General features: G+C 44.1%; 1 protein-coding gene across 1 annotated transcript in view; it reads left to right on the top strand.

Moving 5' to 3' along the window:
- Positions 1–12,620, top strand: part of foxp2 (forkhead box P2) — a 94,483-nt gene that overhangs the window by 40,354 nt on the left and 41,509 nt on the right. The window contains exon 3 of the mRNA XM_008292928.1: positions 10,737–10,826. The gene's annotated coding sequence lies outside the window, so the exon portion shown is untranslated. The remainder of the gene's footprint in view (positions 1–10,736; positions 10,827–12,620) is intronic.

The following is a 12,620-nucleotide window of genomic DNA, read 5'->3' as shown; positions in this document are numbered from 1 at the left end:
ATACATATGTAAGAGAGCCAGCCGGGCTCTCAGCCCCTCTCCTCTTCACAGCTTTTCATACAAATGCAGTAAATAAGCTCAGGCCGTGGGGGATTGAACGCTCCAAACAGACAAACTGACTGACATGTCACTTAGCGCTGGCTTTGGCTCTCTTCACTGCAGGCTTTAGAGCTGAAGCTGCTGGGTTTTACAGTGCATCAGCCAAGCAAGGGCAGGTCCTCACTTTGCTGTCAAGGTGGACTGCCTTCGATATTATTTACAACTTTATAATAATCCCGGATATTTGCTCTCCTTTTAAATGTGGGTAAATATGATAAACAGTTCAGCATATATTAAGTCTAACCTGGTGATTTATGCTTTTATAGAGAATCCAATTCCAGTACAATTGAGGCTAAACTGAACATTTGTTTTGGGCAGATACAGAGAATAAGATGTACTCTGGGCTGAGGTTAATGATGGAAGTCGCACTCGGAATCCGTCGCAGCAGAGATAGACAGGCCCGCCTCTCTCCAGCCTATGTTCCCGCTCAAACAGCCTGCCATTCCTCATCAAGACCTAACCACTGCTTATTTACCCACACTGGAGACTTAACTCGCACGAATTGATCGGTGATAGCACTGGAAAGCTGCTTGTTCCACCCTGATAAAAATGACGCCCATGAGCATATGCAGAACATGCTTTGTGGGTCGGGCGCAGCACTTCAAGCTTGAGTAGACACTAAGCTGATATTGGTTTCACGCTTGAGTCCATAGTGCAAAATCTTCCAATGGAAACCCAGAGATTTGATTGTTTCTGCATATGCATTTATCAGAAGTTTACATGATAAATATACATTAGTCTGGTAGCTTGGCCATGCGTGGTATTGTTTCTGTGATACTATTCTTCATGCATTCCTTCTCACCTGTTTGGACTTCATCATCCAATTCACCATGAACCTGATAATCCTAATTTGCACAAAACTTCAAATGGATTTGCAGGAGTTTTTTCTTTCTTTCTTTTCTTTTTTTACATCGTTAGTCTTCCCTAGACTTTCTGTCACAGCAAGGAAACACTTCTTTGTTGGCTCAGGTTTTAAATGTGTGAGGAGAGAATTCCTCAGAAAATCACTGGAAGCTGAATGTTTTTGGAGTCTGTACCGTCACATAACTTTGACTCAGAAGTTGAGGTCTTTATAGTTTGTATAGAATAACCCCCGATCTGCCTCCTGGCTTAGTTTTTCCTTCATATTGTAATGCCTTTACACAGTCCTAAATTATATGTCATTTATCTTTCATAGAAATTTCAACCATAGGTTTTATTTTTTTAATAACCACTGTAATTGTTCTGTCCTTGTATGGAGTGCTATGAAGGGAGTGATCATGCTTTTGGCACATTTATCAAAGCCCAAGAAAAAAAAAAGAAAAAACGCAGAAAGGAGGCCCTTTTCTCACATAGCCGGACTAAGTGTGCGACAGAGTGATAAATTTTCTTGTTAGGAGAAATTACATCCACTAACTTGAGCTACTTCAGCATGAAATTGAAAAAGAAGCATTTCTTGTGAATTTCCATTCTTGATTCAATGAAAGATGTAGATTAGCCTTTTGGAAAAGGGCGGGCGCAAGAATGAAACTAAAGAAGTATGATTCTGCTCACGCTTGCTTGTTCTCAGAAGCGTGATATAGGATGCTGTTGGAAAAGTCTTTGTTTATGGAAGTAAAGCTCAGTCAGGCTGGTGGCAGATTAAAGAAAAAAAGTGTTTAACATCTCTCTCTCTCTCGCTTTTGTGTGTGTCTGTTTATGTGTGGTATACATTTGTGTATTCACGCTTGAACCTTATACAGTTTTACTTTTTTTTTTTTATATATCGCTGGAACTCTCCAAGCCTCTTTGTCTACTTTACCCCAGTCACAGTCTGTGCCCATGATAGCTCCTTCTTTCCATCTTTTTCTCTCTGTTCTCATACACTCATGCGTGCACACACAAACACATTTCTCCAGACCCAGCTCGGTCTGGTAGCCTGTTCTGAGGAGGGTGGCTTGGCGGCGGGGGGTGGACTACTGATTGATAGACGCTGGGTGTCAGAGTGGAAGGCAGATAACTATATCTTCTGCTGCTCACTTAAAGGTCAAACACACATTGCTGTAATTGGAATATTCACAAGACAACCACCAAGGTACAATGCAGAGTGGAGGGGAGAAAAGAGAGAAGGAGGAGCACAGGAAAAGATAGGTATTACATAAGCAAAGAGATTGGAGCGAGGAAAGAGGGGGGAAAGAGTGAATGTGATCCATTGCCCTTCCACAGGCAGATGCAGTGGCTATTTATTGAGTTGATCTTTGGGGGAAGTGAGGCATTCATTGAAAGATACATCACCCTCAGTGGAGAGCAGTCCTTATGGAGGCGACTGGGGGCTAATGGCAAGATAAAGTAGTCACATAAACTTGGATAAACTACATATTGGCTATTAAAAGTCCATCCTGATTCTCTTTAGTGGCAGCAGGTTAAAAAACTTCCACTGTGTTGCCATTGATTATATAAAGCCACATCCTAATATATAAACAGTTCTGAGACATCTCTAAGCAGAATAATGATCAGAAAAAGGAAGACACTGGGAAAATTTATTGTATGCACGGGTGCACGGTTGAGGTGAGTTCACTTACAGCTAAGGTCAGGGTGCTCTCTCATCGACCCCAGAAGAGGGTAACACTTAGACTCAACACTTAACCTGAGCTCTGCAGGATGAGCCAGACAGACACTCACACTATTGACCTGCAACAACAGAGCCCCCAAGAAAGGGCCTTACGCAGATGCACTCAACCGGCGCACAGGCTTGGGTTGCTCGTGTCAATGCACACCCAAACAGTGACGACTGTAAATGAGATCAGCCCCTTTTTAGCCAATTTTGTTTGACGTAAAGATAAATGAAACTGCCATTCAGTAGCTTTCCTGTTTTCCTTAATGATAGTTTTGTGTGGGCGTTGAGTCGATATGTGACGTGCGTCTTTATCAGTTGGAAGGCAAATGCACTTAAATGCAGTTTACCTACCCAGGATGCAGCAGCAGCAGAGAGCAGCCAAGGTTTACTCAACCTTTTATTTACCACTACGGCCCTGGTCTTTGTTTGTGCATGTGTGTCTTATGTACAGTGCACGTTTGCACACAACCGTGTCAACACATTTTTCTCTTCAACAACATCTACCGGTATCGGCATTTTGCTCAAAACGAGATGTTGCATCGCCGCTGCTTGTTCTCTGGTGCCACAATCAGATTGCTAGTCGCCTCTGGCCATTTTCTCTTTTTTTTTTTGGGGGAGTGGGAGCCTCTTAGTAAGGCCTTGTCAACAAAGACAAGACACAAGCTCCGTGAAAAACAACTTCATTCTGCGTCTGATCCTCCGACAAGAGCGATGAGAAAATGCCTAGTTTGCTGTCTGAGCAGCCACAGCAGGCAGTGGGTATACACACAACACGTTTCAGATAATCGGCATACTAGTTTTAAGAAACTAGGTCTAAGCAATTGAGGTCTTTTTTTCCTTCCTCGTAGCTCCAGTTTTTCCACTGGGCTCAGCGCCTTTTGCAAATGAACTATGGCTGGCCTGAATGCAACGTTTCATATCAGTTATTCATCCAGCTGTGTGACCTCCACTTGCCTGGAACTGTGAAAAGTAGAGGGGTCATAATCACCTGAAGAGGAAATCAGGCGCTTCAGGAGAGAGAACGTGTGTGTTGTGTTATGTGGGGAAAAATAAAAACTGAACTCCCCCATACGAGCTCTGCTTTTGCAGAGGCAGGGCTTGACCTCACACACACATACACACACACACACTGTCTGTCTCAAACAAACACCTCTGTCTTGTTCCACCCACACAAATACCTTTCCCCAGTCTCTCCTCTCTCTGTCTGTCTCTATTTTTCTTCCTCTCTGTCTCTTTGTGATAGTATATTGTGGAGGTTCGCAGTTGTCAGGCTCTAAAGGACTTCCCTTGGAGCAGCAGTAGATAAAGACCTTCGCTGAATAGTCCTGCTGTCATCTTATCTAAATGGAGCGGTACAGCACAGGTCAGAGTAAAGACTTTGCTGTAGCCACCAGCAGAGACAAGAGAAGTAGGTACATTGTGGGGGTAAATTGAGTTTCACAAGTGATGAAGCATGGGCGAGATGTGCTGAGACAATAGAGAGAAGAATGTGAAAAGCCAGTTATGACATCTGTATGATTAAGAGCTAATAAGCTATTATTTTGTATGTAAAGTAACGGCACATCTCTGATTATTGTGTCACTTTTGTGATCAGAGTTTGAAAACTGATGAAAATTCTAAAAAATCCTGATGCTTGTTTTTTTTCTTGCACTTGCAAAGTTTGAATTCCACCTCAGTCTTTTTTTTTAGGACGAAGGGGAAGGGGGTGAAATTTTGAGTCAAAGTTCAAGGTAGAAGAACCATTACTCTGCCTCGCTAGAACAGATACATCATTGTATTTGCGCAGAATATCCATGGTGACAACAGCGGGAGGTGGGATGTTAGTGAATGTTAGCGGTTGCAGTGAGCGACAGCAGGCTGCGCTCTCTGTTATTGCTGGCACGGCCTCCCAGCGTCTCTGCAGACACATACATATTGGTGCATATGCACTCTTCAACTCTCAGACATAAACACGCACGCTTAATCTGTGATGGGCAAAACAGGCCCGCGTTTTGTCTTTGTTAGTGGAAAAATAAGTGTGAGGGTTACACAATGGAGCTCGACACCCCCGAGTCTCTTCCCCCCACCGCCACCTCCCGCCGCCTCTCTCTTATACAAGCTTTCTTCCTGGGGAAGGAGCGAGCAAATTCATCTCGTCAATCCTCCCGGGACGGTGTAGCTATGCAGCTCTGTTTACTGTGGTAGAAAGTTAATATAAATTTTCATCAGTGGGAGAAGTTTACACATACGATTCTATTTGTCCTTCATTATTAGCACCTGAGTCTGGGGCTGGGTAGGCATAATTGTCTACAGACACAGGCCAAATAGATGCAAGGGAAAGGCAAATAAGCACACCCCAAAAATAATTTGATGCTTGTGTGTTACAATCTTCCACCCTAGGAATTCTTAATCTAGAGAATCAATAAACAAGAGGTGAGAGAGGTGGGAGAGAGAGGAGAAGGAGGGGGGGGCGGGAAGAGGAAAGAAAAGATGAGAGGAAGAAATGAATAATGTGATATGAGAGAGCACGAGGGAGGGGGACGGATGGGGAGGGAGGAAGAAGTTGAGTTGAATTCAAAGTGCAGCAAAAGAGGTGGTAAAGGAACAGAGCAAGTGATCAATATGCAAGGTTCTCTTCCCAAACAGCCATTATCCACTGTAGAAATAAGAGACAACAAATGAGCAAAAGACACTTTATTTGCATTTTTTTTTTTTTGGCTGAAGAACTGGAGACAGAGGAAGCTGAAGTAGCTGAAAATACAGAGATAGAGATAGCAGAGTGGGACACAGAAGCCCATTGTTCTGCTGGATAGCTTTACCTCTGTCCTGAGGCCCAGGCACAATCTCCATGGACCTCTCCCTCCCTTTCTCTCTCTCCATCCCTTTTTCACTGCAGACTGTTGATTTATTGAGTCATACATTAAAATGCTCATTACTCCTACAGACTCTCCGAATTCTCCTTTTCCCTACTTTCTTTCTGTTGAGTTTCTCTTCTTTCTCATGGAAGCGCTGTGTGAGAAATCACCTTTAGATTCTCGCTGGAACTTCATAAGACGCTAGTTTTAAGAGCCAGATCATCAAATTTTAGTCAAACAGGAAAGACTCAAGTTTATTTTCTCACCAGAAATCAGCTCCTCATGCTCCTACTATTTGCACAAAAGAAGCGGTCATTTTTTTGTGTGTGTGTTATTTTCTTCCCAACCACGCAGAGTTTAGTGAACCCAGGTGTATCTTGTGCTCTGTGTGGGCTTTGTGGAGGCGATAAGGGAACTGAATCCGGAGCCATTGTTGAGGCACTGGAGCGTCATCGCCAGTTCTGACCTTTATGAAAGGATAGCAGTCTTTCTGCTCCTGTGGATGAGTTACTTAAGGTGAATGGAATCAATAGCATCCCTGTACTGGTAAGCTTACACACATCAGGCTTGAAAAGTGGTAGCAAATGCGTTTAGTATACCAGCGAGTTTTTCGAAACAGCCCAACGGATTCTCACCCAGACTTCAGGAATCACAGTTGCCCTCCCAGCATCTCTGACTCACTGTTTACAAACCAAGCGGAGAAGTGGAGCTCAGGTTTTTATTTTTCTTTGCTTTAATAGACACATTTGTAAGTGATTTTTTAACTTCTGCTTCAGGAGAGTCTCTGTAATCCCAACACCACCCAGCTGCATCCCTTCTGCTCCGACTGCGCTCTCCGGTTTACTTGTTTTCACAAACTCAGTTCCCACTTTTGCATTCAGACATTGTGTGGGACATCTTATCCCTCTCCCCCTTCTCTTCTCATTTGTCTATCCTCTCCAGCCAGCCCCTCCAAATCCGTATCCATCCATCCATCTGCCCCGAATCCACTTATATAAGAAGATAGGGTGTAAATATTTTGGTGTTGGAGTGTCAGCGCATATCTTCCCCGCCAGCGGGCCGGCAGCCTCAGTCCAATCAGCCATGTTTGTTTGTTCAGCTTAAACTGTTTGTGCCTTGTTTTCCGTGGCATGCGACTCCCTCCAGCTTGATAAAGAGTCACACTTTTTCTTTTTTCGCTCCCTCCCTTCCTCCCTCCTTCTGTGTCTGTGTTTCCTGGAAGCGAAGATAGATAAGCCTGGTGGTGCAGTACTGTGTATGTGTGTGTGGGTTTTTTGTGTGTGCGTGTGTGTGTGTGTTTTGTGCTTACGCATCAAGAGCGTGTGCATGTGAGAGTTGTCAAAGCTGTCAGCATGACTGGAGCTGTTCTGGCCGACAGCCTAGCATTGAACAGCAGCCCTTTACTCCCTACAACAAACGCATGCATACACACAAAACATCTGTTCCGCACACCACAGAAAGACTGTTGCCATGATGCAACCTCATTTCTTACCGACCAACTAACTGATAAGCCGTGTTTGTAGCTACCCCCTGGAAACACCCTGCAGACGCCACGACGGTGCTGCGACGAAATACCTGTTGAGGGCAACTTATTTCACACCCGTGTCATCATTCCAATATCAGCTATATAGCCCCCTAATAACAACAACTCCCAACGTGACTCGAGCCAGGAAGTGATCTGCACTGTCCAAACACAATGTCACAGCCTCTCAAATATATCCAATTCCAATGTCACGGCTGCATATCGTGCAGTCTCCAGGTGGATTTGAAAAGAGTGACATTCTTAGTGGATGGCTTATTTCTTTCTCGCACCCCCCATCGCCACCACCACCACCGCCGCCACCATCACACGCAATAAGCAATCTGGAGATTTGTAATGGTTTGGCCCGGTATTGCGGAGCCTGCTAATGTATTTCATGCTTGTTTAAGAGCGTTGCATGCTTCTCACAAAGGTGCATTGTGATCGGTGTTGCTTATTACCCTGTTCTGTATGGGACTGTAGTTCTGTGTAGAGCTAGAAGAGAGGGGGATAGCGGGAGGTGAGGGGTGAATGGATGGTTGATATTTTTTTTCAGTTCTCTTTCTCTCTTTCTCTCTGTCAGCCTCTTCTCACTCTCTCCTTTTCTGCCTCTCCAGTGATCTCTGCATGCCTATTAATGTAGCAGAGGAATGCCTGTGTAAACATTCTTGTTTCTCAGTCCGTTTCGCATAATAGTTGCCTGTATCGCCTTTCTCCTGACCTCACTATCTGAAACCAATTACGCCAGATCCATTTGGGCTGAATCTTATTTTCATAAGGATCCCTGTGTCGCGGTCTTGGTTGCTCTGTGTTATTTTCCCTCCTCTTATTTTTTTTCCTCTTTTCCAACCTCAGTGATGGATATCAACATCAAATATGCCTCTGAGTGCCTTGTTATTTATATAGCAGGGCCTGGCTCTTTTTCTCTTTCTCTCCCTCTCCCTCCGTCTGGCTTGCTTGCTCATTCTGAAGAATGCATCACATTGTGCTGTTTATACAATGTGTGCATTAATAGACTGGGGATGTCATTTTTTCGTGCATAGCAACCCAGGTTAAATAGACGGTGCGTCTGCACTCGTCTGTGTTTTTGTCCGCTCCAGCAGCCCCTTCAGCAAACTTTTGATGACTTTCCTTGGCTTTTGGTGCTTTTTTGTGCTTGGAGATGGGCTCTAGCTTACCATCTGTGTGGAGTGGGAAGTGGGTGGCACAAATTGGTGCTTTTTACTGTAATGGCTGAATACTCAGAGTCGGTGAAAGTGAGGGGACAGGACTTTTATTCCTCCCTTACCTTCCACACCATCACAGACAGAAATGGCCAACCCCACTTCCATGGAGGAGGTGACAGACAGTTTCAGACATGACAAACCACTCTGGAAAAGTTTGGCTGGTGTTGATAAGGTCTGTGTTATGTTTGGAGAAGCACTCTTTATGCAGTCTGTGCAGACATCTTTTCTAATAAGCCTGGTGTGGTTGATCTCTCTGCTTCACCTCTCTGCGCCACCTCTCATGCCTGCACCTCCCTCGATATTTACTTGGCATGGATATTGAAAGTGCAGTCAAAAACCATCTCCTCCTTTGTACTCTTGACTGTGTGTAATATATCGAGTGGCTCTCTTGACTTTGGGTATAACACAGCAAGTCATTATTGATTCACACATGGATAAACATTTCCCCCTGACAGCTACCTTGAGCTGCACTCATCAAGCAGCCTTCCTTCTAACTACTGTGTGCAGGACTCAATAAGCCTTATAATTACTTTGATTCACCAATCATGGCGAGATTAATTAGGCCTTGTGTTTTAATTAGCAAAGTGATTGGCTGCATTCAAGGAATTTGTGTTGTCTTTTGCGTTCGGTGAAAGGAAGCGAAAGTCAAGCGATGTTTGATTGCCCATCCATTTTACTCACAAACAGCTAAACTTCATGTGCATGCAAGTGCAGGTGTTGACTTTAGTGTGTGTTCTGAAGGAAGGCTCAGCTTACAGATGTCACAGCACACACACACACACACACACACACATATATATAAACCAGTGGCGACTGGGCTCCCCTTACCAAGGAGACAGATCAATGCAGTTAGGACTCAGTGCCAGTGTAATGTGTTTGTTTACTTTAGTTCAGAAAGCCTGGCTCCTCCTGAGCAGCCAGACAGACCCCCACCCCAGCACCACCTCCATCTCTTCCCCCTCCAGTTCTGTCTTTTCATAATTGATCAGGGGGGTGGCTGCGTTCCCTGAGGGGTTAAGACGTGGCAACTTTCTCTCTCTCTCCCTCTCTCTCTCTCTCTCTCTCTCTCTCTCATTTTTTGCCTGCCTCTCTCTCTCTCTCCCTCCTGTCTTCTCCTCTTGTTTGCACAGGATCTCAATGTACTAGTTCAAACATTGTTCCCACCAGCTGGCAGAGCTGCGCCATATGCACGCCCTGTCAAGGCAGCTGTTGTCATGGATACTGGCAAGCACCAGAAAATAAAATGAGCACCCCCCCGATTCCTGAGGAAGTGTCACTCTCCATTTTTTTTTTAACTTATTTCTTGCTTCTCCTCCTACTCGTCCTCTTCTTTTTTCATCAAAAACGAAACACCTGTGAAGTTGTTGTGTTGTGTGTGAGCACACTTGTTTTTTTTTTTTCTGTTTTTTTTTTTTTTTCCTCCCTCCTCCACTCCCACTTGATGCTCGTGGGCCCCGAACAATACAAGGCATACAGTTGTGTGGAGCAGCAGCAGCAGCAGTAGTAGCAGCTGTGCACAATGTTCTTTTCTGCCAGACTCTTTCATCCATCTGCTCTTGAAGAATTGGAGTGAAGCTGCTAGCCCAGCTGCCACCGTACCTGTGAAGCTGGAGCTCGCTCGTCACACACATTCAGTACACACAACCAGGCGGGGAAAGATGAGGAGGGGGGCTTTTGCAATCCCGTCAAACCCTAGAGAAATAAATTACACCACATCCCCGACTCTCTGATTCTTATCATATCGATGTCTGGCAAACACATCAAAGGGTGTTGATGACAAATTTTTACGATTTTACAAACGCGATTTTTCTAATTTTTCGTGTCATGTGTAAACAGCTGTGAACTAATTTCATCAGGCGGGGAAAGGTCTCTCTTTCTCTACCAATCTATTCATCTTTCTATCCATCACCCGTCCCCCTGCGCATAAGCACCCTTAATGCATAGTGTAAAACCTGGGCTGCTAGTTAATTCACTCTAAATGTAATCTGATGTTGATTTTGTCAACTTTAATTACAGCTCCCAGGGACACTTCACATGGTGCTGCCTCTACTTCAAATTGATATTATGAATATGCAAATGTGGCGGTAATTTGCAGAGAGAAGTGGGTATTTCAGTTGAGCACACACTAGACAGGTCAATTCTACTCTGCCTTTTTATTTTTTTTTTTTCCTCCTGCCCACCACCCCCTCCACCCTCTTCTTCAGGGGTGCTCTAGACAAACTGTATTTATCCTTGATCACAGCTCTGTGAATTGTTACTAAAACATACCTCCTGCGTTGTGTTAACCACGTCAGAATGAACCAGGTGATGTCTGACAGCGTTCTCAGTGAGCGACAACTGTTTTGTCCGTAAAAATTTGAACTATCCGCGCTGTCGGCTTCAGAAAATCGAGTAGTTTGTTTTCGCTGTCCTCTTCCTTCCTCCCCATCTTTCTTATTTTTTTTCCTCACACCCTCTTTTGTATTGTGTTCTTTTCTTCGCAGGCCCTACAAGCAGCGAGGCAATTACTCTTGCAGCAGCCAGGCAGTGGCCTGAAATCTCCAAAGAGTCAGGACAAGCAGCGTCCACTGCAGGTAAAGCAGCTCCCCGTCTAATCTCTTAAGTCCATCCATAATACATGCTCCTCCGAAAAGAAGATTTCCTCTGTTCCACAAAGTGTGTTTGATTTGCCAACGCAATCCTCGGACCTGTCATTGGAATCTTAAAGCCGGACAAGCCAGTCCCCAGGAAGCTAAGCGTCACATAGACACAAGAAAACAGAGACAGAGAAGTTTCATCCACAGGACATTTCCAAGTCTGGTTTAAAAAAAAAAAAAACATTTGATGCATATTGTCCATCAAGTAATATCGCGAGCATCTCCAAGGGTTACATGGTGGCATGACAAATTGGAGGCCGTTTTTGATCTGTCTGCTTTGCTACACAAGATCCATAGTGTTGTTAACACGAGGAAATCCAGAGGTTATTTAAGATTTGAAAGACGTGTCAGCCCTGACTAGTGGGTTACACAGACAGCTAATTTTAACCGCCTGTCATTTCCACTCTTCAACGCTAATTTACCTTATTGATTTGTAGAGCTGTCTATTTCTGTTGTCAGTGATTTGGAAAAGGTCACACTTGTACACATATGCGCACACACAAACAGTTTCACAGTGACACCACGCTCAAACACACACACACATATGTACACTTTAACACATTTCTTCTGTCTCTTTCTTCTTCCTGATTTTTCTCACACCAGCGAATCTTTTCATTCTGCTCGTTCAAGTCAACAAGACAGTTTTCCTGCCTCAAATTATGTAAGGCCCCCTTGACATCTGCTCCGTGTTTTTTTTATTTTTTTTATTATAAGTTTTTTTTTTTGTATTTAATTTATTTTTAGCCGTTTGAAATTGAAGTGTGGGAATTTGTGCCCCCCACTCGGCTAATAAGTACTATCAAGGAGCAATGGTTTACCTCATTAGGAGCTCTGTGCATTTCATTAATGACAGGGAAATTGGCATTAACCTCACCCGTTGATATTTTCACAGTCTAACAATGGCGACACCTTCAATTGGAGTCACACCCCTGTGTACCTAATTACGTACTGGCGAGGAGATAAGGTTGGCAAAGACTCAGTCATGCTTTTCCTTGAAATAATTCAACTCGGACTCATCAGGAGCGCTAATATTATCAGTATATTCTCCCATGGCGGCATAGGAATTATGTAAACTTTTAAAGGGTGTTTATTTATTCGAGCGTATGGCGAAAAAAAGAGATTTGCTCGTTCAACACAAGGCTTATTGTTGGGGTCCATTGCGAGTCCTCTGTTTGAGGGTGTGTATGCTGAAGCCAATAGATTCAAACAAATGGGATCCTGATCTACAAATGCCTGCATAGTCACCAAGTGCAATACATGGCATGAGGAACAATATTGAATGAGAGCTGTGTGGCTGCATGATAACCGTCAGCCCATGTCCAAGCCCCTGCCTCTAATAACACCAGCAGATGGTAAATATTGAATATTTACATTTGCTTACTCCATCCTTGCCTCGTTGGCGATATGAATCAATATGAATCAGAGGGCCCGCCGATCAGCCTGTCCTCAGCTCCCAACTAATCCATTTGTTGATCCAGCTTTTATTAACATCCTCACCTCTTTGTTCCAAAAAGTCTCCATGCAGAGACTCGTAGGAGAGGCTCTGCCGCTGACTGATACACGCCAGCACAAACAGGCGCTCGGTGCATTCTGGTTCAAGATCATTTTTGCAGTGGGAATGTGCTGCTGTGCGCCCTTGAATCCACTCATTTCAAATGACATTTTAACTGTAATACTCTATTGTGCAAATATCAGTATAAAGCAGCTGAAACTCTTACTTGATTAAAACGC

The sequence above is a fragment of the Stegastes partitus genome, unplaced genomic scaffold (assembly GCF_000690725.1).
Source record: "Stegastes partitus isolate 25-593 unplaced genomic scaffold, Stegastes_partitus-1.0.2 Scaffold845, whole genome shotgun sequence".
Lineage (NCBI taxonomy): Eukaryota > Metazoa > Chordata > Actinopteri > Pomacentridae > Stegastes > Stegastes partitus.
Note: the sequence above shows the minus strand (reverse complement) of the source record. Positions and strands in the feature narration are given on the sequence as shown.